General features: G+C 37.1%; 1 long non-coding RNA gene across 4 annotated transcripts in view; it reads right to left on the bottom strand.

Annotated features, from left to right (window-relative positions):
* The window catches only part of LOC118006461, a 341,382-nt gene that overhangs the window by 83,304 nt on the left and 243,946 nt on the right, over positions 1–14,132 (bottom strand). The gene's annotated exons all lie outside the window — the stretch shown is intronic.

Below are 14,132 nucleotides of genomic sequence, written 5' to 3'. Positions count from 1 at the left end.
GTCCTAGCCTGAGCAATCAGACAACAAAAAGAAATAAAAGCCATCCAAATCAGCAAAGAAGTCAAACTCTCACTCTTTGTAGATGACATGATACTCTATGTGGAAAACTCAAAAGACTCCACCCCAAAATTGCCAGAACTCATACAGGAATTCAGCAAAGTGGTAGGATGTAAAATCAATGCACAGAAATCAGTTACATTTCTATACACCAGCAACAAAACAGAAGAAAGAGAAATCAAGGACTTGATCCCATTTACAAATGCACCCAAAACCATGATATCTAGGAATAAATCTAACCAAAGAAGCAAAGGATCTGTACTCAGAAAACTATGGAATTCTCATGAAAGAAACTGAGGAAGACACGATAAATGGAAAAATGTTCCATGCTCATGGATTAGAAGAACAAATGTTAAAATGTCTACACTACCTAGAGCAATCTATACATTCAACGCAATCCCTATCAAAACACCATCAACTTTTTTCACAGAGCTGGAACAAATATTCCTAAAATTTGTATGGAACCAGAAAAGACCTCTAATAGCCAAAGGAATGTTGAAAAAGAAAACCAAAGCCGGTGGGATAACAATTCTGGACTTCAAGCTCTATTACAAAGCTGTCATCATCAAGACAGTATGGTACTGGCACAAAAACAGACACATAGATCAATGGCACAGAATTAAGAGCCCAGAAATGGACCCTCAACTCTACGGTCAACTAACCTTTGACAAAGCAAGAAAAAATATCCAATGGAAAAAAGTCTCTTCAAGAAATGGTGTTGGGAAAATTGGACAGCCACATGCAGAAGAATGAACCTGGACCACTTTCTTACACCATACATAAAAATAGAGGCAAAATGGATGAAAGACCTAAATGTAAGACAGGAATCCATCAAAATCCTAGGGGAGAACACAGGCAGGAACCTCTAGGACCTCGGCCACAGCAACTTCTTGCTAGACACATGTCCAAAGGCAAGGGAAGCAAGGGCAAAAATGAACTATTGGAACTTCATCAAGATAAAAAGCTTTTCGGGGGGGCAGAGCAAGATGGCGAAGGAGTAGGAGATGTGGATTTCGTCTGGTCCCAGGAATTCAGCTGGATAGGGATTAAACCATTCTGAACACTTACAAACTCAACAGGAGATCGAAGAAAGGAATAGCAGCAACTCTCTGAACAGAAAAGCGACCACTTTCTGGAAGGTAAGACGTGCGGAGAAGTGAATCCGAGGCGATATTTGGGAGGATAGACAGCAGGGGAGGAGGACCCCGTCAGCCGCTAACAGCAAGTAATGGAGCTGCGGAGCACAAAATAAGAAATTTTAGAAGTTGGCTCCGCTGAGAGACGTCGCTCCAGTGGATAAGCGGGGGGTGGAACCCTCGCTGGGACAGTGTGGTCTCAGGACCCTAGGGTAACAGAAAGACCGGGGGTGCCTGAGTGCGTCAGAGCTCCCAGGTATTGGAGTGGGAAAGCCAGCTGCAGAGACGGAGCCGAGGAGTAGGCTCTCAGCTTGGGTTGCCATAAACTGTGATCTGTGGTGCAGTCGGGCCACTGCTCCTCCAGCAGGGACCCAACAAGCAGCAGATCTTGGGAGACTCCTCTTCCTCCCCCGGGGAGGAGCAGTGCAGGAGTGCACCGCAGGGATCTGCTGGGTTTGGAGACTCCAGATGGTGTCGTGTGCCAGAGATAGAAACGCTCGGTCACAGGTCGGATGAGAACAGAGTTTGGCCAGAGACCGGGGAGACGGGAGTGAATGACTGCTTTTCTCTGGGGGTGCACTGAGGAGTGGGGACCCGCATTCTCGGCTCCTCTGGGGCGGAGATTGGGAGGCCGCATTTTCACTCTCGTCCTCCAAAGCTGTACAGAAAGCTTGCAGGGAACAAAAGCTCCCAAGAGCAAACCCGAGCAGATAACTTAGCCCAGACCCGGCAAGGGCAGGGCAATTCCGCCTCCGGCAAAGACATTTGAGAAACACAGCAACAGGTCCCTCCCCCAGGAGATCAGCAAGAACAGCCAGCCAAGACCAAGTTTACCAATCAATGAGAACAGCAGAACTCCAGTACTAGGGGAATATTGCACACAGAATTCATGGTTTTTTTTACCATGATTCCTTAGTCTTTCAAAGTTAATTTTTTTTAACTGTCTTTTTTTTTTTTTAATTTTTCTATTTCCCTTTTTCAACCAACATCTGATCAATCCCTTTTTTGAAAAATATTTTTTATTTTTCATTTTTAGAGTCATATTCTATCCCTTCACAGTAGTTACCCTTATTTTTGGTATATATATATATAAGTTGTTCTCTCTTTAAAATTTTGAGATACACTTTCTTCTATCAGATCAAAATATACCCTAAATCTCCATTGTATGGCTTTGTTCGAGTCTCCTGCCTGATCACATTGTCTCCCTTTTTTTTTTTAAATCCTCTTCTTTCTTTTTTCAACCAACTTCTTATCTTATCATTCCTTTTATAAAATCTCTTATGATTTTCATCTTTATAGTCATATTCCATCCCTTCATCGTATTAACCCTTATTTTTGTACATATATAAGTTTTTCTTTAAAATTTTGGGAGGCACTTTCTTCTAACAGACCAAAATATGCCCCAAATCTAGTGTGTGGCACTGATCTGTGCACCAGCCTGATCATATTCTGGTTTATGTTTTGTTTTGTTTAGTTTTTGTTTGTCTATATCTTTTTCTTTTTTCTTTCTTTCCCTTTCTTTTCCCCCAGTTTCAGGTCTTTTCTGATTAGTTTAGTGTATATTTGCTGGGGACGCTGTTACTCTGTTAGCATTTTGTTCTCTCATTCATCTATTCTCCACTGGACAAAACGACAAGACGGAAAAAATCACCTCAACAAAAAGAACAAGAGGCAGTACTGACTGCCAGGGACCTAATCAATACGGACATTAGTATGAGGTCGGAATTAGAATTCAGAATGATGATTTTAAAGATACTAACTGGGCTTGAAAAAAGCATGGAAGTTATTAGAGAAACCCTTTCTGGAGAAATAAAAGAACTAAAATCTAACCAAGTCAAAATCAAAAAGGCTATTAATGAGGTGAAACCAAAAATGGAGGCTCTAACTGCTAGGATAAATGAGGCAGAAGAGAGAATTAGTGATATAGAAGACCAAATGATGGAAAGTAAAGAAGCTGAGAAAAAGAAAGATAAATAACTACTGGATCACGAGGGCAGAATTCGAGAGATAAGCAATACCATAAGACAAAACAACATTAGAATAATTGGGATCCCAGAAGAAGAAGAAAGAGAGAGAGGGGCAGAAGGTATAATGGAGCAAATTATAGCAGAGAACTTCCCTAATTTGGGGAAGGAAACAGGCATCAAAATCCAGGAGACACAGAGAACCCCTCTCAAAATCAATAAAAATAGGTCAACACCCCGACATCTAATAGTAAAACTTACAAGTCTCAGAGACAAAGAGAAAATCCTGAAAGCAGCTCGGGAGAAGAGATCTGTAACCTACAAGGGTAGAAACATTAGATTGGCAAAAGACCTATCCACAGAGACCTGGCAGGCCAGAAAGGACTGGCAGGATATATTCAGAGCACTAAATGAGAAAAATATGCAGCCAAGAATACTATATCCAGCTAGGCTGTCATTGAAAATAGAAGGAGAGATAAAAAGCTTCCAGGACAAACAAAAACTAAAGGAATTTGCAAACACGAAACCAGCCCTACAGGAAATATTGAAAGGGGTCCTCTAAGCAAAGAGAGAGCCTAAAAGCAACATCGACCAGAAAGGAACACAGACGATATACAGTAACAGTCAACTTACAGGCAATACAATGGCACTAAATTCATATCTTTCAATAGTTACGCTGAATGTAAATGGGCTAAATGCCCCAATCAAAAGACACAGGCTATCAGATTGGATTTAAAAAAAAGCCCCATTGATATGCTGTCTGCAAGAGACTCATTTTAGACCCAAAACACCCCCAGATTGAAAGGGAAGGGGTGGAAATCCCATTACCATGTTAATGGACATCAAAAGAAAGCTGGGGTGGCAATCCTTATATCAGACAAATTAGATTTTAAACCAAAGATTGGAATAAGAGACGAGGAAGGACACTATATCCTACTTAAAGGGTCTATCCAACAAGAAGATCTAACAATTTTAAGTATCTATGCCCCTAACATGGGAGCAGCCAATTATATAAGGCAATTAATACTAAAGCAAATAAACACATCGACAACAATACAGAATGGGAGAAGATATTTGCAAATGACATATCAGATAAAGAGCTAGTATCCAAAATCTATAAAGAACTTCTTAAACTCAACACCCAAAGAACAAATGATCCAATCAAGAAATGGGCAGAAGACATTAACAGACATTTTTCCAAAGAAGACATCCAAATGGCCAACAGACACATGAAAAAGTGCTCAACAGGGCATCAGGGAAATCCAAAGGAAAACCTCAATGAGATACCACCTCACACCAGTCAGATGGCTAAAATTAACAAGTCAGGAAATGAGAGATGTTGGTGAGGATGTGGAGAAAGGGGAACTCTCCTACACTGTTGGTGGGAATGCAAGCTGGTGCAGCCATTCTGGAAAACAGTATGGAGGTTCCTCAAAAAGTTGAAAATAGAGCTACCCTATGACCTAGCAATTGCACTACTGGGTATTTACCCCAAAGATACAAATGTAGGGATCCGAAGGGGTACATGCATCCCGATGTTTATAGCAGCAATGTCCACAATAGCCAAACTGTGGAAAGAGCCAAGATGTCCATCGACAGATGAATGGATAAAGAAGATGTGGTATATATATATGTATATATATATATATATACATACACATATACAGTGGAATATTATACAGCAATCAAAAAGAATGAAATCTTGCCATTTGCAATGACGTGGATGGAACTGGAGGGTGTTATGCTGAGCGAAATAAGTCAATCAGAGAAAGACATGTATCATATGACCTCACTGATATGAGGAATTCTTAATCTCAGGAAACAAACTGAGGGTTGCTGGAGTGGTGGGGGGGAGGGATGGGGTGGCTGGGTTATAGACATTGGGGAGGGTATGTCCTATGGTGAGTGCTGTGAATTGTGCAAGACTGATGAATCACAGATCTGTACCTCTGAAACAAATATACATTATATGTTAAAAAAAAAAAAAGAAGAAGAAGATAGCAGTAGGGGAAGAATGAAGGGGGGGGATTCGGAGGGGGAGACAAACCATGAGAGACTATGGACTCTGAAAAACAAAGTGAGGGTTCTAGAGGGGAGGGGGGGCGGGAGGATGGGTTAGCCTGGTGATGGGTATTAAAGAAGGAACGTTCTGCATGGAGCACTGGGTGTTATACGCAAACAATGAATCATGGAACACTACATCAAAAACTAATGATGTAATGTATGGTGATTAACATAACATAATAAAATAAAAAGATAAAAAGTTTTTGCACAGCAAAGGAAACTGTCAACAAAACCAAAAGACAATAGACAGAATGGGAGAAGATATTTGCAAATGCCTTATCAGATAAAGGACTAGTATCTAAAATCTATAAAGAACATATCAAACTCAACACCCAAAGAACAAATAATCTAATCAAGAAATGGGCAGAAGACACGAACAGACATTTCTCCAAAGATGACATACAAATGGCCAACAGACACCTGAAAAAATGCTCAACAACACTCGGTATCAGGGAAATACAAATCAAAACCACAATGCGCTACCACCTCACACCTGGTCAAAACAGCTAAAATTAAGAATTCAGGAAACAACAGATGTTGGCAAAGATGCGGAGAAAACGGAACCCTCTTACACTGTTGGTGGGAATGCAAGCTGGTGAAGCCACTCTGGAAAACAGTATGGAGTTTCCTCATAAGAGTTGAAAACAGAGCTACCCTATGATCCAGCAACGGCACTACTGGGTATTTACCATAATACAGATGTAGTTATCTGAAGGGGCAGCTGTACCCCAATGTTTATAGCAGCAATGTCCATAACAGTCAAACTACAGAAAGAACCCAGATGTCCATCGACAGATGAAAGGAAAAAAAGATGTATACACACACACACACACACACACACACACACACACACACACAATGGACTATTACTCAGCCATCAAAAAATAAATAAATAAATAAAGTTCTCTGTGGCCTTTTTCAAAAGGGCACTAATCCCATTCACAACGGCTCTGCCTCCATGACCTAATCACCTCCCAAAGGCCCCACTGCTAAATATCACATTAGGAATTAGGTTTCAACATACAAACCTGGAGGCAACACAACAGCCAGTGTACAGCATACATGTAGATTCAGCTATGTCAAAGGAAAATGTATGCTCTTCGGAAGATAACTACTATGAAATGAATGGGTCTGATATTATCCAGTCAATCCACAGGGCATAAATTAATGATTTTCCTTCTATATGCCAAAGTGTAGATCTGCTTTTCATCACACTGTTTTTGTGTATGCATTCTTTAATCTAGTCTTATTTATCCTCCAGTTTGTCTGTTTTGGGTATTATAAACAAATCTATGTGTATAGTCTATAAGTAATAAATCAAAAGTGTCAATACCCAATCAAAAACATTTAAAAATATATCACTTCTAATAAATATTCCTCTTCCCTTCAAGTGAATTTTTTTCATTCAATTATACTAGAATCCTCTTGTTATAGGGAATATACTTCTATATACTGTAGAATACTCTGATTATAATCTTTTTTTAAAGTCTGTATTTGTAACTGCACAAAACAAGAATCCATAAAGGCAATTATTTCTGTACTTTTTGTTCTTCCAAGGCCCCAATTTTGTAGTAAATGGATAGCACTAGAACACTTTATCATATCACAACAAAAAAAGGGAAAAAAAGTTTTTTTTCCATTAGACTAAGTATTATCAGTATCTCATAGCCCACGTCCTCTGACTTCTGAACTGATAAATAAAGCAGACTCTCCGTTTCCAGAGAGTTTCTAATTTAAAGCACTTAGTGCTCAATCCAGCATAGAGCATGAACAGACTTTAAAAATTCTCCTATCCTAGGAGGCCAGAGATCACACTTCCCCAGATTTCAGAATGTTGTTTTAGCTGTTACAGGATGAAGCAAATGAAAAAGCGAAACTCCCAGAGCAAAGCAGAATATACTTTAAAGATGTCCATAAGGTTAAAAGTAAATTTTTTACTGGCATACTCAGCCCTCTATCTTCTTTACTTTCTATGCTGAGCACTATACCTTAACTGAGGTTCCAAAATCTATAGTATAATCTTGGTAACTAAAAATTCTATTAAACTACCAAAAACTGTTCACTTATTATCAAATGCCTGTGGTCAGGATAACACTGGGTATCCTAAACTCATGATTCACAGGTAACTAGTCAGCCCAATTGATGCAACATATTCTTTGCTCTTTAAAAACATAAAGAATATTGTTGCTTCTTACCTCACTTATCTCATCTCTTCATTTTATTTGCTTATTGACATTTTCTTATTACTAAAAGCTAAAAGTCCAGCTTCCTCTAGGAAATCCTCCCTCAATTTTTATTGGACATTTATTTTTTAGTACTTTTCATTTGTAAATTACTTTCTGCTATCACATTTTTTAATTCCTCTGCCTGCTTTCCCAGGGTAGTTTGAGCTCTTTGAAAGTTGAGGCAGAATCTGATGAACTTTAATATCATACTTATCTTTTAATCTTATAGAAAACACCACATAAGTTAATCACAAATTGCAAAATACTTAGGGGAATACATTATAATTATTCTGGATTTTAAATGACAACTTTTGTATCTGATGATTGAGAGCAGGTACAGAGTCTCGCTCTTATTGTATCCCCAGTGCTTGAACTAGGTACTCATTTAACTCATGTTGAATGAATGGTTGGATTAATAACTTACCTTAAAAGAAAATACAAAATTAAAAGGAAGTTAAATATTCTTTTCTGTAATATCTGCTATTAGGATAACACCCAGGCGCCCAATGTCATAACACTCTTAAGAATAGATCACCATGCTGCGATCATAGACATTCTTTTTGTTTTTTTCCATTGGGAACATGTCAAGCTCCATTATCCCTCTGGGCCATCGCACTTGCTAAAGCATTTGTTAAAAACTCTCCCCAGATCATCATCATCAACTCCTACCTCCTCCACGAAGTCATCACCATAATACAATCCAAATAGTTATACTCCCTTTCACTCTTTATCACATATTCCTGTTTTATTTTCTTCATTGCATTTATTTCCAATTTGTCCTCTTTATTCACTGGCTTTGTCTATTTTCCATCACTAGAATGTTAAGTGCAATGTGGCAGTAGACTTTGTTAATCACAGTAACCCCAAAACATAGACCATGTCTGGAACATAGGTAGGCATTCAAAAATGATGAAAGCTCATGTACTTTAGCATGTTTTCAGTGTGGCAAGTAAACCTGGTTACTAGCAGGCTGGCTGTTTTCTCATGGCTGTCTCATTAAGACAAATGGACTGATTTTATGTGAATAGACAAAGAAGTATATTTTGATGACAATTTTGACCATTTAAATAGATTTAATCTGACTATAATGACTACATATTCCATGTGTAACATAAAGTTGAATAAACTGAATTTTAGTCAAGTTATCTTCAAAGTGGTGCTATTTTTAAAAATTCATCTTTACTATTTCTACAATCTTACAGTGGTTTGCAAAAAATAGAAATTTTGTGGCAAAAATGCAGTAACCTAGGAAACTTCCACTTTGAGCCATTTAGTGAAAAAGATAACCCTAAGGCATATTCTCAGTGAAACAACTGGATCTTGCACCAAATATAATTTTTGTCACACTGACAGTTTCAGAAGACAAAAGTTGAAATAGACACATAAACCAACAAACACAATAAGCATTCTGGAAGAAATGAGGGAGAATTCAAACAGATACTGCCAACCAATGACTGTACAAGGGAAAAGAATTACACTTGACATCCCCAGATTCTGCTTGGAACCCTACAGGGGAACTAAGTTTTTCTAAGGTCAGTAAATACCCCAAATAGTAAATGCAGTATTTTCCAAAGAAAGGCATCTCCAAATTAGAACCTTAGATTTTCCAAAGATTAAGATTAGCCACCTATAAATTCATAAAGCTCACTAACATACTAAAAACAAGACTCTGTGAGTGACATTTGACAGAAACAACACAAGCAGTTTTACATCGGAAAGATGTTATAAATTAGAATTTATAGCTAGACACCATAGATTAACTACATGTGACATATTTGCAGAAATATCTTCTGGTAACATAAGAACTGGCCAACACTTTATTCTCAGAAATTACCAGGAAGATTTGAAACCAATTGAATTATACCTTAGAAATAAAATATAACTGCTTTAATCAAAAATATATGGCTAATATCCTCTCAATAGATGCAGAACAAGCATTTGACAAAGTACAGCATCCACTCTTGATAAAAACTCTCAAAGCAGGGATAGAGGGAATATAACTCAACCTCATAAATAACATATATGAAAAACTCACAGCTAATATAATCCTCAATGGGGAAAAACAAAGTTTTTCCTCTACAGTCAGGAATAAGACAGGGATGTTCACTCTCACCATTGTTATTTAACATAGGAAGTCCTAGTCAAAGCAATCAGACAAGAAAAAGAAATAAATGGCATCCAAATAGGTGAGGAATAAGTCAAACTTTCACTATCTGCAGAAGACATGATATTCTACATAGAAAACCAGAAAGACTCCACCAAAAAATTGCTAGAACTGATACACAAATTCATCAAAGTCACTGGATACAAAATCAATGTACAGAAATCTGTTGCATTCCTATACACCAATAATGAAGCAGCAGAAAGAGAAATCAAGGGATCGATCCCATTTACAATTGCACCAACACCAAGAAGATACCAAGGAATAAACCTAACCAAAGTGGTAGAAGACCTGTACTCTGAAAACTATAAAATACTAATGAAAGAAATTAAAGATGACACAAGGAAATGGAAAGACAGTCCGTGCTCATAGATTGGAAGAACAAACGTTGTTAAAATGTTTATTCTACCCAAAGCAGTCTACATATTTGGTGCAATTCCTATAAAAATACCACCAGCATTTTTCACAGAGCTAAAAAAAACAATCCTAAAATTTGTATGGGACCTCAAAAGACCTGAATAGCCAAAGCAATCTTGAAAAAGCAAAGCAAAGCTGGAGGCATCACAATTCTGGACTTTACCTTATATTACAAAGCTGTAGCAATCAAGACAGTATGGTACTGGCACAAAAATGGACACATAGATCAATGGAACAGAACAGAAAACCCAGACATGGGCCATCAGCTCTATGGTCAACTAATCTTCAACAAAGCAAGAAAGAATATCCAATGGAAAAAAGACAGTCTTTTTAACAGGTGGTGCTGGGAAACCTGGACAATAAGCAAAAGAAACTAGACCACTTTCTTACACCATCCACAAATATAAATTCAAAAGGGATGAAAGACCTAAATTTATGTCAGACTTGAAACCATAAAAATCCTAGAGGAGAACACAGGCAGCAACCTCTTTGACACTGGCCAGAGCAACTTCTTACTAGATACATCTCTGGAGGAAAGGGAAACAAAAGCAAAAATAAACTATTGGGACCCTCATCAAGATAAAAAGCTTCTGCACAGTGAAGGAAACAATCAACAAAACCAAAAGGGAGCCTATGGAATGGGAGAAGATATTTGCAAATGACATATCTGATAAAGGGTTAGTATCCAAAATATATAAAAAACTTATCAAACTCAACACCCAAAAAAGGAATAATCTAATTATAAAATGGGCAGAAGAAATGAATAGACATTTTTCCAAAGAAGACATACAGATGGCTAACAGACACATGAAAAGATGCTCAACACCACTCATCATCAGGGAAATACAAAATACCATGAAATATCACCTCAGAAAGGCAGAATGGCTAAAATTAACAACACAGGGAACAACAGATGTTGGTGAGGATGCAGAGAAAGGGGAACTCTCTTACATTGTTGGTGGGAATGCAAACAGGTGCAGCCACTGTGGAAAACAGTATGGAGGTTCCTCAAGAAGTTGAAAATAGAACTACCCTACAATCCAGCAATTGCACTGCTAGGCTTTTACCCAAAGGATACAAGAATACTGATTCAAAGAGATACATGCACCTCAATGTTTATAGCAGCATTATCTACAATAGCCAAATCATGGAAAGAGCCCAAATGTCCATCCACTGATAAATGGATAGAGACGGGGTGTGTACACACACACATACACACACACACACACTCACACACAATGGAATATTACTCAGCCATCAAAAAGAAAGAAATCTTGCCATTTGCAATGACTTAGATGGAACTAGAAAGCATGCTAAGCAAAATAAATCAGTCAAAGAAAGACAAATACCATACAATTTAATTTATATGTGGAATTTAAGAAACTAAATAAATAAAATAGGAGTGAAGAAAGAGGAAGCAAACCATAAAACAGACTCTTAACTACAGAGAACAAGCTGAGGGTTGCTGGAGGGGAGGTGGGAGGGAGAATGGGTTAAATAGGTGAAGGGTATTAAGGAGGGCACTTGTGATGAGTCCTGGGTGTTACAGGTAAGTGATGAATCACTTAATTCTACTCCTGAAACTACTATTATGCTATATGTTAACTAACTGGAATTTAAATAAAAACTTGAAACAAAAAAGAAAAATATATGGCTAAATGCCAGCCTAGACTCAATTGCATACAGAGTAAAAGAAGTGATAATAAACCTGAAGAAATCACCTACAATGCATCAAAGAGAATAAAGATAAGGCATTTAAGGAATTTCAAATATTTTTAGGTTGTCAAAGCTAGTATTCACCTAACTGGGGTCACAAAGAGAGAAAATAAAAGAAAGGCAATATTTAAAGAAATATGCAGCTCTGAATTTTCCACAACTGATGAAAAGGAATGAATTTATATATACAGGAATCACAATGCATTCTAAATAGGATAAAAAATAAATAAAAGTCTGAAGACACAATAAGGAAACTAAAGAATATCAAAAACAGATTATTTTCAAACCATCAAAGAGAAAAAGACAGATCTACCATAGAGAGTTAGACAGCAGATTTCTCAGTGGCAAATATGAAAGCCAGAAGACAGTAGAATAGTATCACCAAAATCATGGGAAGAAATGATTACCTACAGAAATAAAACTAGTAAAATTCTTTCAAAAATAAAGGTAAAATAACACTGTCAGATAAAGTCTGAGAGTTTACCACCAATAGGTCAAATGAAGAACACTGAGACTTTGTTTTTCTTTTTTTTTTTTTTTTTTTATTTTATTTGACAGAGAGAGACATAGCGAGAGAGGGAACACAAGCAGAGGGACTGGTAGAGGGAGAAGCAGGCCTCCCACGGAGCAGGGAGCCCGATGTGGGGCTTGATCCCAGGACCCTGGGATCATGACCTGAGCTGAAGGCAGACACTTAATGACTGAGCCACCCAGGTGCCCCGAGACTTTGTTTTTTCTAGTATTAAATTCAATATTAAGGATTTATTTTCAGGAAAACATTATACATTATATGAATAAATTTAATGTTAATGTTATTGGTGTTATATTTGTTGGAATTTGTATTATGATTATATACAAACTATAAGTTCAGGAAATATATACGCAGTCTCAAGTTTATTATTATTAAACTTAAATATGTATAATGTAAGTGAACCTGAGGGGTCCATGAAACTATTAAAGGAGTCATTGAAACTATTTAAATATGATGAACGCTCAGCTGGATAATCCCTTATATCTCCTGCAGCTCTAAAATTGCATGATTTTCTTTCTGCAATCATATCTATCGCCATCTTTTCAGCTTCATCTTACTCTTGTATCTTGCTGTCATTAAGTCTGTTTAGTGAGTGTGAAAAAAGAATATTTCAACTTTTCAAAAATCTGAGCTAAAGTGACTTACTTGAAGCTTTCAAATTCATCACCGTTAGATCTTCTAATGGATATTGCACTTCTGTGAACATATTATACTTTTTAATCGAATTCCAGGCACAGGAAATAATTAAGTAATGGTACTTTTTATGTTGTACACAAGGTTGAAATCTCTCATATAAGTGCTTGCTTGTTTTAATCATCTTTCTAAGAAAATATCCTATTTTGACTTTTCTCTCTGTCTTACTGGCTTCCAGCAAGGTGCAATGATTGCTCTGTAAGGATGAACTTTTCAGTATAAAATAATGATTTTGCATCATCTAGAAGCTTTATGTTTTCATGTATTTTTTTACCACAAAGTCTTAATCATGCAAAGTATTTTAGAATTTTGTTCAGTTATGCATTTGGTAGACAACTGATAAATGATTGATGCTTTTACATTTTGAAATTATAAAATGCTTCTATTGGATTAGAAGAATCTACTGGATTAGAAGACTTGCCTTATTTTTCCTTCTTAAAACCGCTGCTTTGAATTCTGTTGTACCTCCTGAAGGAGATTTTAACAAGACTTGCTCTAAGAAAGGCTATTTTCATTACCCTAATAAATCAGGAGATGAATTCTGTAGGGTGGTTAAATTTTAAAACATATTCAGAATATTGGTTTTTAATGTCATGCTATGTTTATTATTTTTCATCAGGTATGTCTAGATTTCAAATGCAATCAGTTATAAATTCTTTTTTCACCCCCCAAAATAGGGGGAAAATCCTACACACCATAGTTTGAGAACCTTAGATTAGTAAGGGAGAAAAATGTTTTTGTATTTCAAGCATGCTATTAAATAACTAGTTAACTTTTTTAGGGGTAACTACACCTGCCTAACCCTTGTTTTTTTTTTCCAAAAACAAGAATGGAGGTGAGGCAAAGATCATGTACTAAGTGATAGCTATATCTGTCAAGAGCTTTAGAAACTGTAGGTATCAAAAACTCTAGTTAATAGCTTAAACCAAGAGTTGTTTTTTTTGTTCCCTCACTTAAAGAAGTCCAGCACTCATACAACAAGAAATGTTAGTTATACTTATCAACAGACACCCAGATGCTACCATATGTCTATTCTTCCAAATTTGGCCAGTGGATTTTGGTCTCTCTTGTTGCAAGATTGCTGCTGTAAGTATTGCATATGCTTAGGTAAATACAGAGTCATACCTATTTTATACCAGCAAGAATTTTTTTTTCCCCCTGATGTCT

The sequence above is a fragment of the Mirounga leonina genome, unplaced genomic scaffold, assembly GCF_011800145.1.
Source record: "Mirounga leonina isolate KUSES-001 unplaced genomic scaffold, KU_Mleo_1.0 Mir_115, whole genome shotgun sequence".
Lineage (NCBI taxonomy): Eukaryota > Metazoa > Chordata > Mammalia > Carnivora > Phocidae > Mirounga > Mirounga leonina.
Note: the sequence above shows the minus strand (reverse complement) of the source record. Positions and strands in the feature narration are given on the sequence as shown.